Source organism: Leuresthes tenuis, unplaced genomic scaffold (assembly GCF_036924035.1).
Source record: "Leuresthes tenuis unplaced genomic scaffold, fLeuTen1.0.hap1 SCAF_12, whole genome shotgun sequence".
Classification (NCBI taxonomy): domain Eukaryota; kingdom Metazoa; phylum Chordata; class Actinopteri; order Atheriniformes; family Atherinopsidae; genus Leuresthes; species Leuresthes tenuis.
The window spans coordinates 24608649-24631048 of record NW_027325366.1 but is presented as its reverse complement, the minus strand read 5'-3'; the positions used below and the strand labels follow the sequence as shown (position 1 = coordinate 24631048).

The 22400-nt window shown below is 38.3% G+C and overlaps 1 protein-coding gene across 8 annotated transcripts in view; it reads left to right on the top strand.

Annotated features, from left to right (window-relative positions):
- The first annotated feature begins 2517 nt into the window (after positions 1 to 2517).
- The window catches only part of map2 (microtubule-associated protein 2), a 98448-nt gene continuing 78565 nt past the window's right edge, over positions 2518 to 22400 (top strand). For all 8 annotated transcript variants that reach the window (XM_072397225.1, XM_072397224.1, XM_072397231.1 and 5 more), the window contains exon 1: positions 2518 to 2608. The gene's annotated coding sequence lies outside the window, so the exon portion shown is untranslated. The remainder of the gene's footprint in view (positions 2609 to 22400) is intronic.

Below are 22400 nucleotides of genomic sequence, written 5' to 3'. Positions count from 1 at the left end.
GTCCTGCTTTATCCTCTGGTACATGTACTTTTTTGCACTATTTTAAAAGCGGATGATTTTAAAAGGTAAAATGGGGCAATGTTGAGGTTCAGTTTGCCCGAGGACACTTTGACACTAGGTGGGTCTGGGTATTTAACTGCTGAGCTTCCGGTTGGAGGACAACCGCTCCACCTGCTGAGCCTCCCCCTTCACCACCATATGGTTTGTACTTGGCCAGAGCATTCAATGGGTTCAGTATCATGCTTATTTTCCAATTAATAACCCCTTTTGTGTTTAAAAATAAGCAAATCAACAGCCTGCTGCAGGCTTCTTATTAACCTATTGTCACTGGAGGCATGAGTGTCAAATATAAGAAAAAAATATAAAGAAAAATAATTCTTACTACAGCATAAATTTAAGAGGAAGTCACAGAAACTGCAAAATTTCTGGTTAGCTGTTATTAAATTAGCTAATGAGTAAAACTATGGACATAAATGATCTGGTCAGTCCAAAGATCTGTGGGTTTTTTATTGATGTAATGTGAATCATTCCTCCTTTTGCTAAGTCTGTTAAACTATAATGGGATTTTAAAATCTTGATACTTGATGGAAAAACTACTGTAAGGTCATGTCATTGATTTGGGTGATTAGCATTTATCCAGGTCATGGCTTTTTAAGGCCACGGCTGCAGTGACACAGCTTGTGCTTTGATCCTGAATGTATAACTCCCTCTTAGAATATCTGCTGTAACTACCAGGAGGCCTAATGTGCAGATGGCGACCAAGGTCATCTCTCTCATTTCCATGTATGTGTGTCACTTGCTGTATACCAGGGATTGGGTACCAGGACTCCAGAATAAGAAACTCAATTTCATTCAAATAACCTATATTTGACTGATTCCAGGTTTGCAGAGGTGAATAGGATTTAGTTGGACATGGAGCCTCTGGTGGCAGCTGAGGCAAATCATGCTCTCTGTTGCTCTTGGTAACCTGCATATTTTATAGAAACATGCATCACAACACTCCCAACAGGTAATCCACATTATGTGAACAGGTGGATTCTTCCCTCTCAATGAACTCTTTGCATATAAACCAAGGTCACTTCCACTTTGTTCCAGATGCTTCTGTCGTCAGGTGCTTTGACCAAGAGACCTCGTCTCTTGATGAAAATTGGAGGAGATGCGACAGTCTCACCATCCCAGTTGGAGGTCCACCTGGACATCTTGTCTAAAACTCCACTCACTGACAAAGCTGACAAGCAAAATGAACGGGGGGCCACATGGGGGCGATATTGCTCATCAGATCGCAGCACAATTAAGCAGAACAAAATATATCCACAACTCCCCGCACTGACAAGAATGTGTATTTATCTAGCTGTATTTGAATGAACTAGAACTGACCAGAAATAACCGGGTACGGAATTATTAGTCGATTATAATGAATTCAGACCAGTTCAATGTGTTATCGAATCAAAGACGTTTTGCTAAGTGGGTGGGGGTGCCCTACTCATGCAAAGAGCATACCTTTGCATGAGTACAACTGAAGCAACAGTAAAACTAATGCTGTGTTCTTTATATAGCACATTAATAATTTCACATACCGCATAAATATCGTAGTCGAGTTGAGGGTGTTTGTGGACACTGGAGGATTTGGTAGAAGTTCTGGTGAGGACTGTATGCCAACAGAAAATTAGGTAGAACGAACATGGCATTTTAATTCCATAGTCCTATTTAAAAGACTGTAAATGGATTATATAAAGTTACATAAAATGTCTGCCTGTGGTTTGTGGTCAGTAGCACTCATTAATGTTGAACACACCTGTAGGCTACTAACCACTGGTGATTTTTAAGCTAGCACCCCCCAGAAGTTAAGTGTCTGCCAGTTCGTGACAGTTGGTTTTAACATAATTAAGGTTGTTTCATATTTTCATGATGTATCGAAAAGAAACACAGCGTTTAAAGTTTTTTTTGTAGTTTAAATTTTTTAGAAAAATACGGAGACGCTAACTGCTAATGTCGCAAGCTAATGGTAAAGGGTGTTTTATGCTACAAGGTCTAAATTGCTATCATAATTAGCAATCAGTAATATGATGACAAGGCGTTGAGAGTTTAAATCACACGTCACGTTTAACAACCAGCAAGATGATCTCTTCAAAAGATGGTTAAGTTCTGCACAAGCCTGCTAATGATGCATTGATCTGAAGCAGGGAAACATCTAAAACCTGCAGGACAGCGGCCCTCGAGGGCCGACGTTGGGCATCCCTGGTTAAACTGGATCAACCGGCATATCGCATCATATTTGGTTTTGCATTGCATTGGATTGAATCATCTCACAGCCAGTTGCTCTAATAATACACACTCAATTATGTTTGTCTTTGAGTTGTACTCCGTTTTCTTTCTTTCTTTTTGTTTTCTTTTAACTTCTGCATTGAAGTACTCTTATAGTTTTTATCGATTCAACTTCTATAGTAATTTCTAGCAAAAGGCTTACCTCAACGCCGTAATGACTAGTTTAAACGCAGGCGCAGAAAATCTGTGTGACGAGTATTACGGTCATTACGGTAAATGCAGGCTGCGGCGCCTGTGTGTCCGACAGAGCCGGAGTTGCGCTAGAAGACACTGCGCCGAACAGGTAAAGAATTTGCACGTCTTTATTGATCTACTAGCATCGTAATGCAACAAATATAACGAATGGCAGCTACTTAAAAAAAAAAGCACTGCGGTTCGGGATAATGTTAACACCCTACAGCGAATGAACCTTTCAGTGAGCTGAAGCAGAAATGATGAGGTGACCCCCCTCTGTGTGCATGCAGAGCGGAGGCATTGTTCGTCTACAGGAGAACTGGGTCTTGGTTCTGGAGGGGTGTGTGTGTGTGTGCTATCAGGGCTATGGTGCCAGCCAGGTTTAAATGGGTTATGTTGCGGAATTAGTCTGCTATAAAATCACAGTAGAGCAACAGATCCAGAAGCCCAATCTCTGAGGTGGGAAAGACCCGCTGATTGACCTAATTGCCTTGTGTGATATTAATCTAATTACGCACTTGCTTTGTTTCCGGTTTTAACGAATAGCGTCTGCATTGTGCTACTGAAAGGCTTCTGCGGTGACTGCAGGAACTTGCCTTGATGCGGTGGCAGTGCATGGATATAAGACTGCAGGGCTCCTGTGACAACATAATAGGAAGCTATATCCTATACGATAAGGGATATTATGAAGAAAAAAAATGACTGGGGAGCCCCTGTAGTATTATGATCCTCACTGATAATAACATCATGATAATCCTCGATAACAGTGGAAAAATAGGGGTGCAAAAACAGGTGCTGAGTCATATTGGCGGGTCCCTCTCTGATTGATCATATATCCATTATCCGCATGTATGCTGTTGTCATCTTTATCTTCCTATTATATGCACACAGATTTTAAGTTATCCATTCATATTCGTCAACTGATTCATTCTATGTTGACATGAAACGTGAAAACCGGCCACATTGAGCCTTCTTGAACACCCTGCTCCATCATAAACCCAAAGCAGCAAATGCAGCTATAAGCCGGTGCTGCCTCACCTCTGAGATAATTTTTCTCCTAGTGAATGGCTATTTGGTGAGCTCATACATGATAGATTTCTTACGCAGTGAACGGATGCTTCAGTCACATCTCATTTACATTTGGGGGTTGGCTATCGATTTCCCCCTGTGGAGTCCACTTGCCACAGTGTGTGCACATACATTTAAATGCCTCATGCATTCAAGATGAGGCTGGAATTCATTGAGTCATGAAGAGCCTGGCAGGTTGCTAGAAACTCCCATTCGCTGAAGGAATGTTGCTGAGGGATCTTGCAGATTGTTCCACCTGCTTTCTGCATGCTGGGAGAAGAAAAGATTCTGATGCGATCATTATGACAAAGGAGCTCTGTGTTTTCTGCGTTGTTGTCTGATGTAGATCTCTGTTATTTGCAGCAGCAGGTTATGATTTACAGCATCTGAAATGTACTATATTGTATGTATTAGTTGTGTCTGCGGTTATATGTGTTCATGTGAGCAGAAACTTCTTTCAGTGTTGAATATTAGATGCAGACTTAGTGAAATGCTGTGTGTTAAGGTAGCCGGGCTGCATTTGCTGACCGTGTTTGTGTTTGGGTAAGGTCTCAGAGAGGAAGTGGACCTCTGAGATGTGCGGAGTAGTCTTTCCAATAACATGCCTGTGCACTACCAGCTGGAGTTATCAGTCGTTAGAACTTAGAACTTAGAACTTTCATTAATTTTTTTTTTTGACCAAACATTATTTTACTTAAACGTGATAGTATTGGAGTGGCTGAAAAAAGTATTCACTATTAATAAAAAAAATAAAAAATAAAATAGTAAAGACTGATTTGGAAGGTTGGTTTTAACAAAGGACACTAAGGACAAAGACGCTACGGTGAGCTTTTTAATATTCTACTTCAGACCTTCAACTGACCCAAAACGAAGGCAACTCGCACTCAAAAATAGGCCAACCTCAATATGTTAAAGTTGCACAAGAAAAATGTATTTATTTATTTTCCAAGTTTACCAACTGTGATTTAGGTTTTTACATTCATTCAGTCACAGCATGTTAACATGTAACCAGTAAAAGATGTGGAGCACATTGATCTCAGAGAATGCAAAGCAAACACACTGCTGATGTCTGTTTTATGGCCACTTATTTAATAGAAATAAACAGTGAATTGTTTGGAAGTCAGTCAGAGCTAAGATACAGTAGGTAGATGTTATTTGTCTGACAACACGTGGTCTTTGTTTCTATGTCTTGCAGGTTTGATATTTATGTAAATATTTGGACATTTTAAAGGGTCAACAATTGAATTTGGGATTGATGAACATTGACTATAATTGTTTATTGGATAGGAATGTGAAGAAAAAAAATAGACTTTATTTTTTGTCTTTACTGAATAGTTTTGTAGTAAAACAAAAATCCACTCAGCTGCCAGCTGATTCTTACTCCCTAGATGTTTGGTCAGTATCCCTTGGCATCGTATGTGAACATATAAGGAACCCCTTTGTGTTGTGTTGTCTCATACTACCTTTATGTCTTTAATCGACACTGCAGCGACACACACCGCTCCTTTGCCGTGCCATATAGTGAGTCAGTGCAGGATTGGATGTCTCCTGCACCTAAAGAAGACACATCTTTAGTGAGTGAGAAACCTTAGTAATGCTCCGTGTATTCAGGGATGTGGATGTAATGAAGGATTTGGACTGGCGCAAAACTCTCAGTGGCATATTGGGATATGAAGTTGGTGTTAATTATGAATCGGAGTACGGTCTACATTATGTGAATGAAAATATGAATGGAATATCCTATCTGCATCAGCAATGTACATTAAAACACCATGACTGGAGTATTTTCTCATTTGGAAAAAGATCAGTAGTTGGAATATCGACGTGCTTTTATACATAGCCATTGCCAACATATTCAAGGAATTCCACTGCCTAATTTCATTTTGCTGCTTTAACGATAAGAGAACCACACTGGGTTTAAATTCTATCCACTCTAACTTTTGTTTCCTGGTTGGGAAGTCTCCAGTTTTCGGCCATTGGATCACCGTAGATTGATTGCTGTCATTGTCAGGAGTACAGTTGGTTGTCAGAGTGAACAGTCCAGGAAAAGGTGCCGGCTGCATGAGGTGGTGCCGCAGCTCGCCAGTTTACACTTGTGTGACACTACTTACTGTAGATCAGCCTTACATAAGCCTTGTGTGTGAGAGAGACAACTTAATCCTGATTCCCACAAAGATACTAAGTCAACTGGACAGGGCACAAACTCATGCGCAAACACACACACACACACACACACAGGCATATGGGCAGTCCACATTTGTCACATTCGTTGTGTGTTTGTGTGTGAGACAGAGAAAGCAGGAAAGTCTCTGTGTATGATAAAGAGAGGCACTCGCTGGTAGCTTTGGCAGCAGCACTGAAGCACGCAGCTGACGTGTCTGCCAGCTAACTGCCAATCTTAAACTCTCTGTAATTCTGGCTGTGAGAAGTATATTTGTGCTTATTGAGTAATAAGATGACACTGTTAGGCCTCGTTAGTACATCAAGTATCAGCGATTTTTACATTTTTCTTATTTTTGCCCACTGATAAAGCATTTGGTGCTAAAATTGACAAGAATTAGCTCATCTAAAAAACAAGGCAAAGAAAACAATGGCAAACTCAATGCTTGCAGTCATTGGGGAAATGTTTTTTTAAAATATGCCTCGCAGATCGTATCGCATGTCACTCAAAATGTTTTGAGACATTGTAGAAACATTAAAGGTTGAACATCAGTATCTTGATGAGTTTAAACCATCCAGTGAAAGTAAATGTGTTTTGATAAGGGACTTTTTTATTTGTTTGCTCATTTTAATTTTTTTTCCCTTTTGAATCGAGTAAAACTTTGTTTATTATTAGTTTTGCAGCGTAAAGAATCAGAAAAATCGTTAGTTTTTGCGGTGCTTTACCCTTTGCCTTGTGTTTCTTTGGACCTAGCGCACATTTTTGAGTTTCTATTTTTGCCTTTTAACTACTAAAGTTTTCATATCTTTTTAATCTGCTAACTAAAGCAATTTTTTGTCTCTGCACTATCCTGCTTCTAGTGTATTTGTGTGCATTTGGGTCCTGTTCTGAACTCAACCTTGAGAAAATCTCCTTCAGAGTGAAGATTCCAGGTTTAATCTCTCATACGCAGCATTTAACATTGATCTGTTCTGTGTTCAAGGACGGGGGATTAAAAAAAACAAAGCAGAATACAGGGTTCACAAATGCTTAGCATGTTGCTATGAAATTGCTTGGAGGTCTATATTAGTTGGCTGGATTGTTATATCAGGGGTCACAGGGCCAAGGATACATACATGCATACATGGCAACCATTTAATGTCTTTGCAGAAGATCAGGTCTTGCTTTAGAGGCAGTAAGTGACAGGTTTTTTCCGAGTATGGTGTTGGGATAGTCTAAAATGGCTGTGAGATGATAAATGTTATTGACACATGTTTTCAGGTCAGGGGCAGTTGAAGGGGAGCCATCCACTGAATGAGAATGTGCTGACTTGAGCAGACCAAAGTTTTCTGAAATCTGCATTCCAACCATAGATTTAACAATGGTCTTTCTATTTAACATGAAGTAGAATAACCTATAATATTTTATAATTGTTTTCTCGTTATTTTTTCACAGACTAAACTCAGTTTTTCCCAACCTGGATGACTGAAAAATCACACCCACCTTTCTCTTTGAGACACTACTCTGAGCTGACGGGAAGTACTCCTGACTCCTCAGATCTCATGTTATATCACACCATGATCAAAGGAAATCCGAGTCTAAGTAGTCGTTCTTGATCAGCATTAAAATGAACATGACAGTTCTAATGGGGTGGAGAATGCTGACTTCATTTGTTGTGTTTTTGACAGTTCAGTCAGGGAAGGGAAGGGACCTGATCTCATTGACATCACATAACTGATTTCCATTTTGGCCACCTTCAGGAGTAGCATGTCTGACCTCTCACGACCTGCATCTAACAATTGACCACTGGCAGCTTTCTACCATAGTAGCTCTGCCATAGTAATGTGTTCAAGTATCTAGTGGATTTCTCTTCCTCAACTTTGAATTTATTTTCTTTATGTCCAGAGGGACTGTTGGGGTCAGCTATAGGTGATCTTTAGTTTGTGGGAGGCGGAGATCAGTCAAGTCAAGCCCACGGGAGTCCGTCTAAACGCCCAGACTCTATCTGTCCTCCTGTCAGTGCTGAGAGCAGGCGAGCCCACTGCTATTTTCAAACTGAATCAAATTGTGTGTCTATATTTGAACACACTGCACAATCCCTTTGATGCTGCACATCTGTTTTCAGTAAAGCATATTCAGGATGGATATTATATTAAACTAAAACTAAACTAAACAACAGAAATAAAAAAAAGCTTTTATTTTAGAATGAGGAATTTGTTTAGGCAGCAGTCTTATGTCAAAAGTCTAAGGTAGGGCTCTGTTTCTGTCATCACCCAACAGTGTATGACAGACCAAATAGCAAGTTGCTAGAAATAATGTGTGGGCTCAACCTGGATAAAGATGACTCACAGCTCACCTATCTATTTATCTTTTTCTTTCTCTCCTCTCCTTTATTGTATACTGCCCTATCGCTTGCTAACATATTGGAAAGTATGTGTGGAGTTTGTTCACTGTATGTGGAACACCTAACTACGGTGTTGCTCAGAATGTATGTGGCAGTGCATACATCTGGGTTTTCACTAAACATGAGGGTTTGAGTGCAGAAATGTTTAGATGCACTGTAATATCTGCAGATTTATTTTCCTTTTAAACTTTTTCAGTGCACTTATAGCATTGAAAAATCAATTAATATATAATAATATATATTTTTTTACTTGTAAAGATTAGTCTTCATCAAAAATATAAGAACCTGTTAGGATGAAGGAGCTCCTAATTGCAACACTTCCACATTTCTACAATTCATTATCAAAGAGCCAAAACCCCTGAGATAAATCAAAGACAGCCAGTTTCTACCATACCCATTAGATTCCAGCAACCCACCACCTCCTTGTTTACAGGGAATGTAAAAATTAAACGGATATTAGCCATATATCGTGAATGCTTCCAAGCCACTCCACATTTTCCTTTCATCTCTCAGCCACCTGAGAGACTGTCAATCAGTGTGCAATAAGCTAAGACTGAGTTGAATACATTGGAGATTCTCTTAGCTTTTTAAAATCTCAGTTGTTCCCCAGAAGATTTATTAGAAGTGGATTAGGTTTATGATCAAATGTGGTCATAAAAGCTTGGCTTAATTGCTAGTATTTAATCTGTTGCATGTGGTGCTTACGTCCCTCATTATAGTAGGATAGCACAAAACATTGTGATGTTGTATAATGTCTGTAGTTTTTTAATCGATTACTGGATAGTGCAGGAAAACAGTAGAACATACTGTACATGCAGGTGCTGGTAATATAACAAGCTTACATAAATAGCTAGTTGCAGCCTCTGTCGTGATAATTCCATTTCACATCAGTTTAGTGAACTGATTAATATTGTTGCTCCTCTTAATGGCTTTTTCAATCGTGCACAAAGGCTAATGGTGACCACCCCCCCGAAGTCTCCAGCACAGAGTGGAAACAGGAGCTGCTAAATGACAACACTGCAAGGCAATAAAATCTTTGTTTTTCTTTATCATAACAAACAGAGTGCACTTAAGTGAAATGCACATTATGACCTTTTTCCCACATTCATTAACACATTATGAATAATGGTACTGTATCAGAAAATGCAGTAGTCAAGCTATGACAGGTACAAACGAAACTACGATATGTTCCATTTAATCACAACAGGGTAGGTCAGAAATGTGTTGATTAGCACCATAAGCACTGATTTGCTTAAATTCATAAATTCATAACATGGACTAAATGTTCGGTCTCCATTTAGCCACGGCTGATGTCAGATTTCTGTTTTTCTAGGCTGGCGTGCTGGCTTTCTGTTTCTCACCATATTGTCAGAAGTGCTCCCAGACGCTGTGTCAAGCTTGTGTGTGATCAGCGTTTAAGAACTCATTGAGGATCTGTGGGAATTCCGAAAGTAAAAGCTCAGAAGTTAGAGATGAGAAGGGAACATAAATTATTCCCTGAATGTTTTGAAGTGTTGCGTCTCATCTTTTTCAGCTGTCGTCCTCAGGGAAGCAAGTCGTCCCTCTTTTAGTTATGTCTTAAACACTCGCGCCTACACAATGGAAGCCCCACACATGGAGCAGAAGCACCCACAAGTGAACACATTTACACTCTGCTTCGAAAACAGACACTAGCCATGTTAATCCTTTAGAGGAGAAGGAGAGATGATGTGTTTGTCATTAATATGGCTGCGCGTCAACCCTTGTGAACACTTGAGGTGTTGCATGTGTCGTGGTAGACTTTTCTTGAAAGGCCTGTGCTATCAAATAGCTTCAGTATTACTGTCACTTATTGTGACTTAGCTTTATTACTAAGCTTCATCCACAGCCCAAACACTGTGAGGTCTGTTCTGAAATACCGTCGGTCTCCCCTCCACTATTATCTGTTATTGTGCCAAGTTGTGAATGTGTGCTTAGTTTTCCAAAGCAGCCTTTGGGTCCTCTCTTTAGAGAGATGAGAAAACAAGCTCCTGTTTTTGAACGTGTTAAGTCTACATCTGAGTTTTTATCACACCTTACCGTTGTACTTACTTTAAAGTACGTGTCCAATCAGAGCAGAAGAAGAAGGTTACATAAGCCAATCCCAGGTAATGTATGTCTTTTTAGAGGAACCGGTTATTCTTTTCACATGAAAAACTTGAATAAAAAGGATCTTAAATCAATGAGAGGTAATGTGCATTCACAAGAATCAACACCTCAACAATTTCATATTCATAGAATCCTCTCCTTAGTTCTCGCTGATCAAAATGGATAGAAATAAAATTAAATCATCTGATTTTTATTTTTTTTCCCTACAAAGTTGCAGGTGAAGCAGTTCTTTAAGTGTTTGGAAGTCACAGTCCTGATAAATGGAAAGAACAATATCTTATCCGAAATCTATAAGACCATTAAATCCATAAGAAAAATTAAGCTATGTGTAATATCCAAGTCTGGGCCGCATTATGTAGACATGTCGTTAAAGCCAAGGACAGGTACAGTTGCAGAGGGTGATGTAATGTGTGCACAAGTCATTCAGACCCTACTCTTTAACTTGTAAACAGGAATATGAATGGAATACTGTATCCTATCTGCAAAACATCTACACATCATGAGCCGAGTGTTGTCCTGGAATAAGGTCAGGAGTTGGAATATTGCTGCACCTGTAAACACAACCATTACACATACTGCTTACTTCACCATCCTTTCAGGTTTAGTAAATGGCTGCCCATTTACAGTGCAAACAGAGTTTTCAGGTGCTTTCAAAATTATAGGTATAAAGCTTATGCCTTAAAAACAATTTGATGTCGAAAATGCTCTGTATTATTATTGTAATAGCAATGCTGTATCCTTTTGCACAACCATTTGATATTAAAATGTCCTGTACAGAAATGACAAATGAAAGAATGAATGAAGAAATTGATCAGTGTTAAGCATGACTGGCTAAGAAAAAGTAGCAGAACAAAAGGTAAAAGATTACGTTGGGCTAAAACATCCCCGACCTATCGCTTGCTCGTCTTAACGCTTGCCGCCACTGGTTTTCCACCATCTGCTTTAACGTATAATCCACAATGAAACAGAAAATCAGAGATCAAAAATGGAGGCACAAAAAAACACTGCACACATAGCAGCACAAACAATACCATAGTTATTAGATTACTTGGGATTTAAGGACGGTTTATATGTGATTAGGAAAGAGTGGGAATCGCTGTACTTACAGAAAATTACAGGATTAAGACAAGGGAATGGAGGGTGGGATTACTGCACTGGCAGATCTTAAACACGTGAAAAAACCTGATGGCCTATTGCAAGACAGATTGAGAGGTGTTTGAATAAAAGTGGAAGAGCATGTGTGAGATCTTACTCTTTCACTTTATGACTTTTCAATTGTTCAGACTAAGTTGTTTCTCAGAGAGGAGAGATGGAGTTTACCCAAGCTATTTGTCTGTTTAAAGTAGTTTTGGACTTGTTAATCCTTTAAAGGTGTTCTGAAAATTTGGACAAAACTCTGATCTCACATGTCTTGCCTGTATTCAACCAGTACACACTTAGTTCTGCTTCCACCAAGGATACACTCTAACTGTCCAGAATAAATCCCACTCTGATGAGGTTGAACTTTATCTGTCGGACCCCAACTCAGTCTGACTTGACCCGTATGACACTAGTAATCAGACTAACACCATGAGGTTTGAAATAGTTGCAAGCCTCGCTGCTTTCTCTCAGTCAAAGCCATAAACTCAAACCATTCACACTCCCACAGAATAAACTCTCTGGCGTCTCTTTCATGGCCTCCAATCCACATTCCACTTGTCAGCCGGCTGGCCTTCCCGTTGCAGTGGCCTTTGACATTGCAGCAAATAATTTTATGTGCCTCCTCTTGTTTTCAGCAGCAGGGGCAGCTCTTTTCTTCAATATGTTTGTACTTAATGATACTTGCTGGGGAAAGCCTTAAAATACCCAAGGCTGGGTCAGAATCATTACATTTTTTTTCCTCTTCTGTACCTGACATTTGTCCAGCGGAGAAGTATAGATATCAATAGGTAATGCGCACTACTGGGGTTTTGCACTGGTGTGACATGTACCAAAAAAAAAAATTAAGTTGGAAAAAAGCCATGATGGCTGTCTGTGGATTTGTCAAGTCCTAATTCTTTAAGAAATGATTTGATTACTTTTGGAGCCAGATGATGAAAAATACCTGATTTTATAATGAACTACTAGTCTCTGAGGTTAAATTCTCACGATATACAATATTATCTTCTTTTCTTATTGAATAAATGACCAAGTGTAATATTTTGTGTAGGTTTTTTTTACGACTTGTGGACTTCTTTTTGTATTTATGCATAGACATGAACAATTACATGTGAATATGAACCTCACAAGCACTACATTAGAACTATTGATGTGATATTTAACACATGCACATGACAGTTTACAAAACATTACTGCTTTATGTGGTCTTGTCATCCTGAAATCAGGATTTTGGAGGTGACCGGTTCTTTATCGTCTTTATGCTGGATCCTCATTCTGTCCCCTTATTTTACATCTGACCTCAAAACCATGCCACCCCTTCTTTCCTTGTGAAAGTATAAATGTGGTGAGGTTAAAGAAAAATGAAAAAACAAGGTCATGTTCAGCAGATGTGGTCTGTGTTGCGGCTAATTGGATTACAGGATACAGTGTATTTTGGTGAGAAGGTAGCAGTTGGTTGAAGTTAAGCTTGTATTGTATTCAATTTATTTGTTGGATTATAAACATCATAGGGCTCTGATGACTTTCTGCGGTAATTTATCTTATTAACTTCACTAGTGTCCAAGATATTTAAGAACATTTTAACTTATTGTATGGTTTCCTGTGAATATTTAGGTCACCCAATTGTGACACACGAACTTTTATACATCCTCTGCAGACACACAGTATTTCAATTTAGCTTTAGGTACAAAGACCCAGACTGCATGAATATGTGAACACAGACATTAGAATTTGCATAGCTTTTTGTCTTAACTGATTGTAAGACTTGGGTTTTTTCTACAGTTTATACCCATTTGGTCAGTAAATGCTTTAAGGTTAGTATACAGTTTGATAATCAGTTTGACACTTCAACTCATTACCACTGGTTGTACTTCATTGTCCTTGAAACAAATGTGGTCCATTGGTTTTAAAGGACTTGGATTTGGCTTATGCCTCCCTGGAGTCCCACCGCCAACCCCCCTCAAACATTCCCCCACCAGCATTTAGCCCTAAAAGAAAAGAAAATCCATTTCCCTCCCTCTGACATGAACCTTCACTTGGGCTGAATCAGCTAATGCTGTAATCAGTTGCCTTGGAGACTGTCCGAGTTGGATGTTGCTGTGGCAACTGCGCGGCTGCTCATTATCACCCACAGCAACCTTCCACACTCCCTTGAGCAGTACCCCACAAACACAAAAGGCAAATGCACATGAGACCCCACTATGTACAGCTTGCTTTGATAATATCACTTGTGTTTGTTTTAACTCGCATCTTACAGAGAGACAGTGACAGCATATGCATTCCTATACAGGGTATATACTCCTTGCCGGAAATATTGTTCATCTAATGAACTGAGACAGAGGCACGAGATGCTCACCTGAACTGAGATGAGACAACATGAGGGGTGTGTGTGTTGTGGGGGCTGATTAATTTCTCAACGTAATCGAATGTGTTGTTTCTTTCATCCAGATCAAACCATCTCATAATAGGAGATAGCCAGTAGACTGTATATTTATCAGTTGGTTGGAATGAAATGACTGATTCTGTGAGGGTATTTTTATTAGGTCAGTGTGGTCAGTGCTACAGCTCTCGTGTTCATGTTGTAGAAGACCCCCAAACCCAGAACTCAACACAAAACTTAGTTCCCAGCAATACATCCACCAAGTTATATACGGATTCACTCATAAGTGACATGGTAATCATCTGTCTAACTAAAAAACTTGTTGTAGTTCTTAATTTTCCAGAATAGCTTTGTCCAATTCAGGATCGAGATACAAGGAAGCATCCTGAATAGGTTGACAGTGCATTATAGGACCAGAGAGACAAAAAACATATTTTAACATAAAATCTCTCCTGAATTAAATATTTAGCTGACACTGCAAGCATGATTACTTTTGCATTATAGATGACAACAGAGGGTTTCCTTTAAATTACCAAAATATCATATATACTTTATAAGTACGTAAAAAATAGCGTTTTTCAGTCATCATAATCCATCTTTGTCATCTCGAGGCTGAAATTGTTGTAGAAAAACCTGTGTCATGCACTTTATCAGGGTTTCCTGCTTGCAGCTGTTTATTAATTCAGCAGTAGCTGTGTTGCCTGCTGTGGCTCACTCTTTTGCTGCTCCCCTGACAGTTGTTTCTGTGATATCGATACCACATACTGCAAACTGTGTGAGAGGTGCATAGAAAAGAGCTTTACAGTTAGTTCCAAATGGTCATTTCTGCTGGATACTCTAATCAATATCACACTGTATGGGTATGAGGACAATTTCCTCACTAATGCTTTAGTACAAAAAAAATTCCTTGATATATTTGGGCTAAAGGATGGTAATGATGGATCTCATGGATCTCATTTCTGTTTGCTTTATTTTTAAACCAGATTTTGGTGTATGTTAACATCCATTTGGAATGCAGACCACCAATGAATCCAGAAATGTTTGCCCTTCTCTGCATGGCTCTTTTTTTTTTTTTTAGGGTAACGGTTGGGTATAGTGGTGGAGACTAAGGCTCCAATTCAAGAAACATTCTTTTCACCGTTGCCACATTTACTAGTCTCACAAAAAAATGTAAGAATCTTTGTATGACCAATGGATCTGCCAACTGAAACAGTCAATCCTATCTATTGTTCACACCCTTAAAGTCTGGTAAAGTACGGCCACTAAAAGCGGCATGAGGGAAATTCCTCATATAAGTTTTCCACATTGGAGATGATGTCATTGTCCAGTCTACTGTATAACAAACCACAAAGTCTACTTAAAGAGGAGACTGGTGGTTGGATGCAAAAGCTAAATACTGAATCTTTGGGCCTTTGTGAGACTGACACCAACATGCAGTGGCTCAACAACACTTTTGTTACTTTCTGGTTTAGTTGAGACAAAAACATTAATTTACCCTTCACACACCGTTGCTCTCACAGTCACTAGAAGCCACATATTTTCATTGAACATAATTATAGTCTATATGTGCCTCCACCACATGGGCATGCTTTGGGAAGGAGGACAGTCTTGTATGCCTCACTGTTTGTTATTCATATTTCTCAACAACATTCTCATTGCATGTACTTCACACTTGGAGAGTGTGTTGTTTGGAACCAGAGTCGGTGAAGTGTTGAGTTTGAATTTGGATCAACAGACATTATATTTGTATTTCTCATTTGATTATGAGATGTAGAATGAACAGAGATCTTAGATTTTAAAGATTGATGTAACAGTTGTAGCTGTGGGACATCAATTTTACGTAGGGAACATTTAAGGCAAATGTTTTGTTGTAGCTCAAAGATGACATTCTGTAATGGATAAACACCATAATGTTATACACTGCATACCACACTAATGATAACCAATCAGTGCTGTGAACTTTTTTAAGATAGTACAGAAGAGCCTTAACAATAAGGTCACAACTTAACATAGATGACCATTCAAATGGTCCAAAGACATGGTTCTAAATACAAAACATATGCATCTGTTTTTCCTGTACACCTTTTTAGAGCTTTCACCAAACTGTATCAGATTTACTGACCACAGGTCCCATAATATGGAGGAAAAATAATTCTGTGAATACAGTGTAGTGCCACTGAGGGGCTGAATACTTACAGAGTTAAAAAAAAGAAGACTAGAGTAGTCTAGTCTTTATAAAGGCACAAATCCATGCTATCCCTGAAAGTACTTCTTCTGTGGCAATGAAAGTCAAATCCACCAACAATGAAACAACAGCACTTTTTAAAAGTCACACGCTTTGTTTGTATGTCTGTTGGTGAGCTTTTGTGTACGCGTGTTTACATGCATGACACCGCAGTTATCTGTGCGTTGGTGTGTTTTTGCAAGACTAAGGAGTCTTTATTAGCATCCTGGTAAAGTAGAGTAATGTTGACCAATGTTGTTTATAGTACAGCCCACTCATAGAGAATCTCATAACGAAGCTGTGAACACGCTTGCTCTGTTGTCAAGAGCATCACCATCTGAAACTCTTCAATGTCTGACGACGATGGGGCAGGGATTTTATTTGACAGTACGTATGGTGTCAGACTGTTGAGAGACAGCGTTGAAAAAGAGTGTACCAGGGACAAGCAAAATGAGGTGGAGGCAGCAGGAGGGGGATGAGGCACATGGAGGCAAATAGTGATAAAAAATCTAATTTTAGCAAGGTAATTTATTTTTTACTGTGTGTGAGGCCTTTGTTATTTCTTTTCCTCTTCTTTTCATACACAGCAAATTGCATCGGACAGAAAAAGAAAAGACAGGAAGGGCAAATTGACTTCCATAATTTGGAGTTAAAACAGCTTGTTTTCTCCCTCTTTCTCTCCCTCCTCATCATCGAGTTGATTTCTTTTCCTTTGTTTTCATTTGCGAGGGGAAATTACTGTCTGTTTTATTCCACCGAGAAAAAAAAACCATTTAGCTGTTAGAGCATTTTATTCCTGTCCAACATTCGCACATTATGTTTTGTTCATACAGTATATACTGTAATATTATCATCGAGGCTCACTGCATGTTGCGATGGTTTCATACATGCTTATGGAAAAAAGGCAGCAAGACATTGATTTGAGTTATCTTTAAATGTTTATTGTTGTTTCCTGCTAGCTGACTAGTTTTTGGCCAACCATACCTTTTGCTTCTAGGAAGGTCAGAGGTCATGGTCTTTTGGTCCTTAGTATTTGCTTTTTTCCTCTCTTCTACCTAAAGGTATTACTATAGATGTTTTCTAAACTTTGGCACCCTCTGCTGGCTGTATTATAAGTTAAAAATATAATTAAAATGGGGCCAAGTTGCTCAGCTCAGTAGGGAAACAGTCATGGTTGTTACTCTTTCAGTGTTCCCATTACACCATGTTCACTGCAGATGATAAAGGTGAAACATTCTTAATCAGTTATTTCATACCTGTTTATTAAACAATACAGCTTTGAGCCACAATAAGAAGTAGATCAACTTCACTAATAATGTCAGATTTGGGTGTATTTTTTAAGCCTTTATCTAGAATTAAAATAATCTCTTACTAGTTAGAACACCATGTAAACATAGTAAAGGATCAAATAGTCCGATGACACTTACATATGACCGTTATTCTTTGAAAACGCATGCAAGAAAGAACCAAATGACTGTGCACTAAAATTTTAACAGCGAGTAAATTTGGGTCAAAGCTACCGTTAAGAAGAAGGTCAAGCAACAGTATGGAAGCATTTGGAGAAAAGTCGGCCACCATAGGTGTGATATTTAGAACAAGCATCAAGTAACCAGTCACTTTTTAATCTGAAATCTTTGTTGATTACTTTCAAATGTTTTTTTTTAGGCCTCTCTGATGACAAACAAAGGTTTTCTTTAGTGATATTGAAGGTTTTATGAGATAATGGTTTTTGACAGCACAAGCACCCTGAGTTGAAAATAAATAAACAAATGCACACACACACATGATTTTTCGGATCACTTTAAACCGGAAAATTACACCTAAGTTAAGTTACATAACACACAGTCAGGGTCTTTTTTAAGCATCTCGTGCCACTGTCTTCCCCATCTTCATTTTGCTCTCCTTTTGGAGTTGCTCTTATGATCTCAGAGATATGTCAGGAGTCTGAGAGCATGCGCAAAGAGGAACATTAGCCCGAAAATTTTAATCATAACCCCCATCCTCATGGTCAGCTCATGTATTACATTTGCAAGTCATTGTTTTCCCTTTTTCGTATTCAGCCTCAGCAATCTCTACCTACATTTGTTCAAATTGTGCTTTAATACCTAAGACTGATAAAACAACCCAATCTATATTCCAGTGTTTCGATAACGTCACAAGATATTAATCATAATGTTGTGCCCCCTGTCACCCGTTTGTGACATTAGTGTTAATATATTCTTTGATTTCCTTAGATTTATGCAGTTATCTATTGGCTTTGGTGTTGCCTAGCAACAAGCATGAAATGGGCTCTGTCGATAAGCAGGCAAAGGCCTGCTGAGGATTCTGCTGTGAAAGCATCCCTGAAAAGAAGTTTTAGTGAAAGTATGAGGACAGCTCATCTGAATGAATTTGAACCTGTCACTGCACATCCTCTTGTTCATAAAATAACAAGCAAACGCATACAAAATTTCTATTGTTATATGTCTTATTTCACATTAAATCCCCTAGATGTTAGTCTGACTCTGGATGATCATTTGATTGTTCATTTATACAATTTCCTGCAGCTCAGCTCAGAGGGATGTCTCATCTGACCAGGAGTCCAAACTCAAAGGTTTATGTAAAAAAAAAAAAGAAAGAAAAGCAAGTGCTTTGTTTCAGAAACTTGATCTGAAATAATAACACACGTGAAATATTCACCAGCCGCGAAAAAAGACTTTCCCCATCGTGTCACACAGACTTGATCTCTCCAAGCAGGGAAGAAAAGAACTGTTGGTTACTTTGGTGAGAAAGACAGCGAATGACAGAAGGATCAGAAGAGATGCATTTTTGTTATGTGCTTTCTCTCTTCAGTTTCTACGCTCTTCTTGGCCTTTTCCTCACGCGCAGTTACATGAGCGCTTTCCTTGTCCTGCTGCCTCCTGGTGTGTGTATCCTATTGGCATAAGGAGCTTTGGTGGCTTTTCTAAGAGAGCTGGTTTAATCATAAGGACTGGCTGTGTGTGCGCAAGGGTTTGTGTTGGTGGATTAACCTGTGTTCACTATGTTGTAATGTCGCAATGTTGTAAAACTAAAAAAGTCTTATATTTCTGTACTATTTTATGAAAGTATCCTTGTGAGTTAGTTGAGGTCAAGGTCAGTGATACTTGTTTTAGTACAGACAATAATAGTATATTGTCTGTGCCTGTTTGATTGTGTCTGCAGCGTCATGGCTTGCAGTCTTTGACCAAATGACACATTATGAATTTGAATGTGAATGCTAAATAAATGCAGGACATCTGTCCATGAACTGAAAGTCAGCAGAAAGTAAACAAAAAAACTCAAGTTGTTCTAAAGAATGGTTCTAGAATGGACAAGTTAAAGTATATCAAAGGAACATTCTAAGTCTTACTGTAATATGAGAGGGAAGGTAAAATAAACTATGGCACTTAGCTTAAAGTATTTTGCTTCCAAGCAACCAGACTTTTCTTTAATTTTTTAAAGTTCTGTAGAGAAATAATTCTTCAGGCTTTCTGAGTCCTTGAAGTTTGTCTTTGGACATTGGTTGCTTTTTCACTGATTTTCAGTCCAATATTTGTTAGATTTGAAACTAATCTGTCTCTTTTATTCATTCATTTTTTTGTTAATTCACTTGATACTGACCTGTGTATAATTCATTCGAGGAATACTTACTTAAAAAAAGATTTTGAAAATGATCTTTTCTCACTTTGTTATAAATAGCGAGTTCCACAGACAAATATTTATTTTTCATGCCATTTATTTAGTTGCATCTTCCAAAGATAGCAGTTTGACAGATGAAATAAGATTTTTGTAACAAAAAGTAGACTGCCAAAGAGCTACTTGCTAAAATAGTTTGTATACAGTAGATGGATCAATTGTGGGACCAAAGGCATCTCTCAGGTCCTGTGGCAGGCCTATAAAATGGGTTTGCTGTTGGTCATTGTTTTAGGTCTCACACTTCCACTTTTGTCCACTACTTGAAACAATTGCTTAAAATCTTTTAAGGCCTCCCTGCACACCATGTGCCGATATTAGATTTGCACAGTACTGTATATTTTTATATATACACTGACCATTTTACTTTAGTAGGCTGATGTGGAATTACCTGCATATGCTGATTAATTGCATTTATATGCGTTTCTCTTGCTTCCATGGGAAGAAATTCACAAGTATTGAATCAAGACACATTTTCACAAATAGCGTTGAAATAGCATTGAAATAGCGTAATTTTTGTCTGTTCCTTGAAAGGAAAGATGAACTAAAACATTGTTTTGTTTGACTTCTTTAATAGAAAATGTGAAAGTACATCATCTATACATCGTCATGGCTGCATAAACCTTTATTCTCACAAATAAGGGGTGATGAAAGTTAGTAATCCAACTATCTTTTGTACCAGTAAAGAATTTTTAAAAGGAGAAATCACAGTTGCAAAACATTAGTTATCAACATTTGTTACATGACACTTAATATTTCTAGTAAATGTAATCGTAAATGAGTGAGACAGAGATTTGAATATTAGTTTTTTTTTTTTTATTGATTTTTTTAATATATTTTATCTATGTAAAAATATATATAAAATGTATAAAATATAAAAGTCTAAAACTAAATCTAAAATTTATAAAACCCTAAAGTTGCTATGAAATATGTAAATTCAAAAATTCTAAGAAAAAGATAACTATGAAATGTAAAATTGATAAAATTCTAAAACTAAATCTAAAATTGATGAAAACCTAAAGTTGCTATCAAATATGTAAATTCTAAAATTCTAAGAAAAAAATCATTATGAAATGTGAAATTGATAAAATTCTAAAACTAAGCCTAAAACTAATAAAAACCTAAAGTTGCTAGGAAATATCTAAATTCTAAAATTCTAAGAAAAAAAATGAAACATGAAATTAATAAAATGATAAAATGATAAAATAACAAGAAATAAAAATAAAAATTCTCATGAAATCATGAGAAAATGTTTTGGCTAAATTGAAGCCACCTTGTTTTGACATCTGAAGGACTTTCTGATGTTTTCCCACAGAGATGAGAAGCAACTGCCAGGTTTTTGAGATGTGTTTTTGGCGAATGAGTTGATGATAATCTCGTCTGTAATTGCCTCATCGACTTTCATGTTAATGAGAATGATAACTGGTGGACAGGCGGTACGCTTGCAAAGGTCTTTGTAGATCATCTTCTCAAGGTTTTTAAACTTCTCTGGTCGAATGTTGAAATCTTTTTTCTCGGCTTCAGCCAACATTTTGTCATATAGTCGCTTGTAGAGGGCCTCAAATTTTTCTTCAGTGTACTTTACATGTGCCTTTTTGTAGAGACGCACGATCAGTGCCCTCAGAAGTATGTCGATAGACATTTTGCATCTTTCTTCCCTTTGTCTTCGGTCCTGTTGACGTTTCTCGTCCAATTTTAAGTCCGCCTCCTGGACTAATGACACCTCCACCAAATCATTGACAGGGGTCAGCTCTGAAGTCTGGTCCTGAAGCACAGACTCATTCACATTGATCATCTCTGATGGCTTCTTGTGATCTTGGGGCTTTTCATTGTTTTTTCCCTGAGATGAGAATATATTGAAGGTGCGCTGCTTCTTTGCTATGTTCTCTTTGAATGAACTGGCAATGACATCATCTGTAAACGGTGGCGTTAAACACAAGCATGTCTGAGCAATGAGTTGTGGAAAGGTTGTACTGCCACAAAGGTCGTTGTAAATGGTCTTTTCAAGTTTTTTCAGCTTTTCCTGGGGGACGTTAAAATCCAATTTTTCAACTTCTGCCCAGATTCTGTCATACAGACGCTTTTTGAGGGCTTCGGAGTTTTTTTGAGAGCATGCCATCTGTGCATTCTTAAACATGAGCAAAATTAGATCTTCAACGAGTGTTTTCACCAAAATTTTGCATTTTTCCTCTTTTTCTTCTTGGTCCTGCTCTCTTTTCTCCTCGGGTGTAAAAATAGGCTCCACACCAGATTCTACAATGCTCTCCTTGTTAGTGGTTGTCTCATCTTCTCTCAACTGAACATCTTCATCAACGATAGGTTCCTCTTGAGTAAGCAAGACCACCGACTGAAGCTGAGCCTGTGTTTCTGTGAAGTCCTGCTCTTCTTCCTCGTTTATTGTGGCGAATGATGGACTCTGCTGGACTGGTTTGAATGTTCTTTGAAGCCTCATGCGTTTTTTTGGTTGGCAAACATTACTACAAAAGCTCCTAAATAATTTGCATGTTTTTGCAATCATCCCATCAATCTCTTTGACTGGAGAGACTGACTCTCCTGTGACGCTGCCTGAATTCACTCTTTCAGTCACCACCTCGATGATTGAGTTTGTCAGAGACTCGGCATTCTGGAGGTCCACATCCATTTCCATGACATCTGAGAAAGACTTTGAAACAGTGTCGCCTATTGTGGCCATCACCTCCTCCTTGGTAATGTTGTCTTGGGTTTTAAT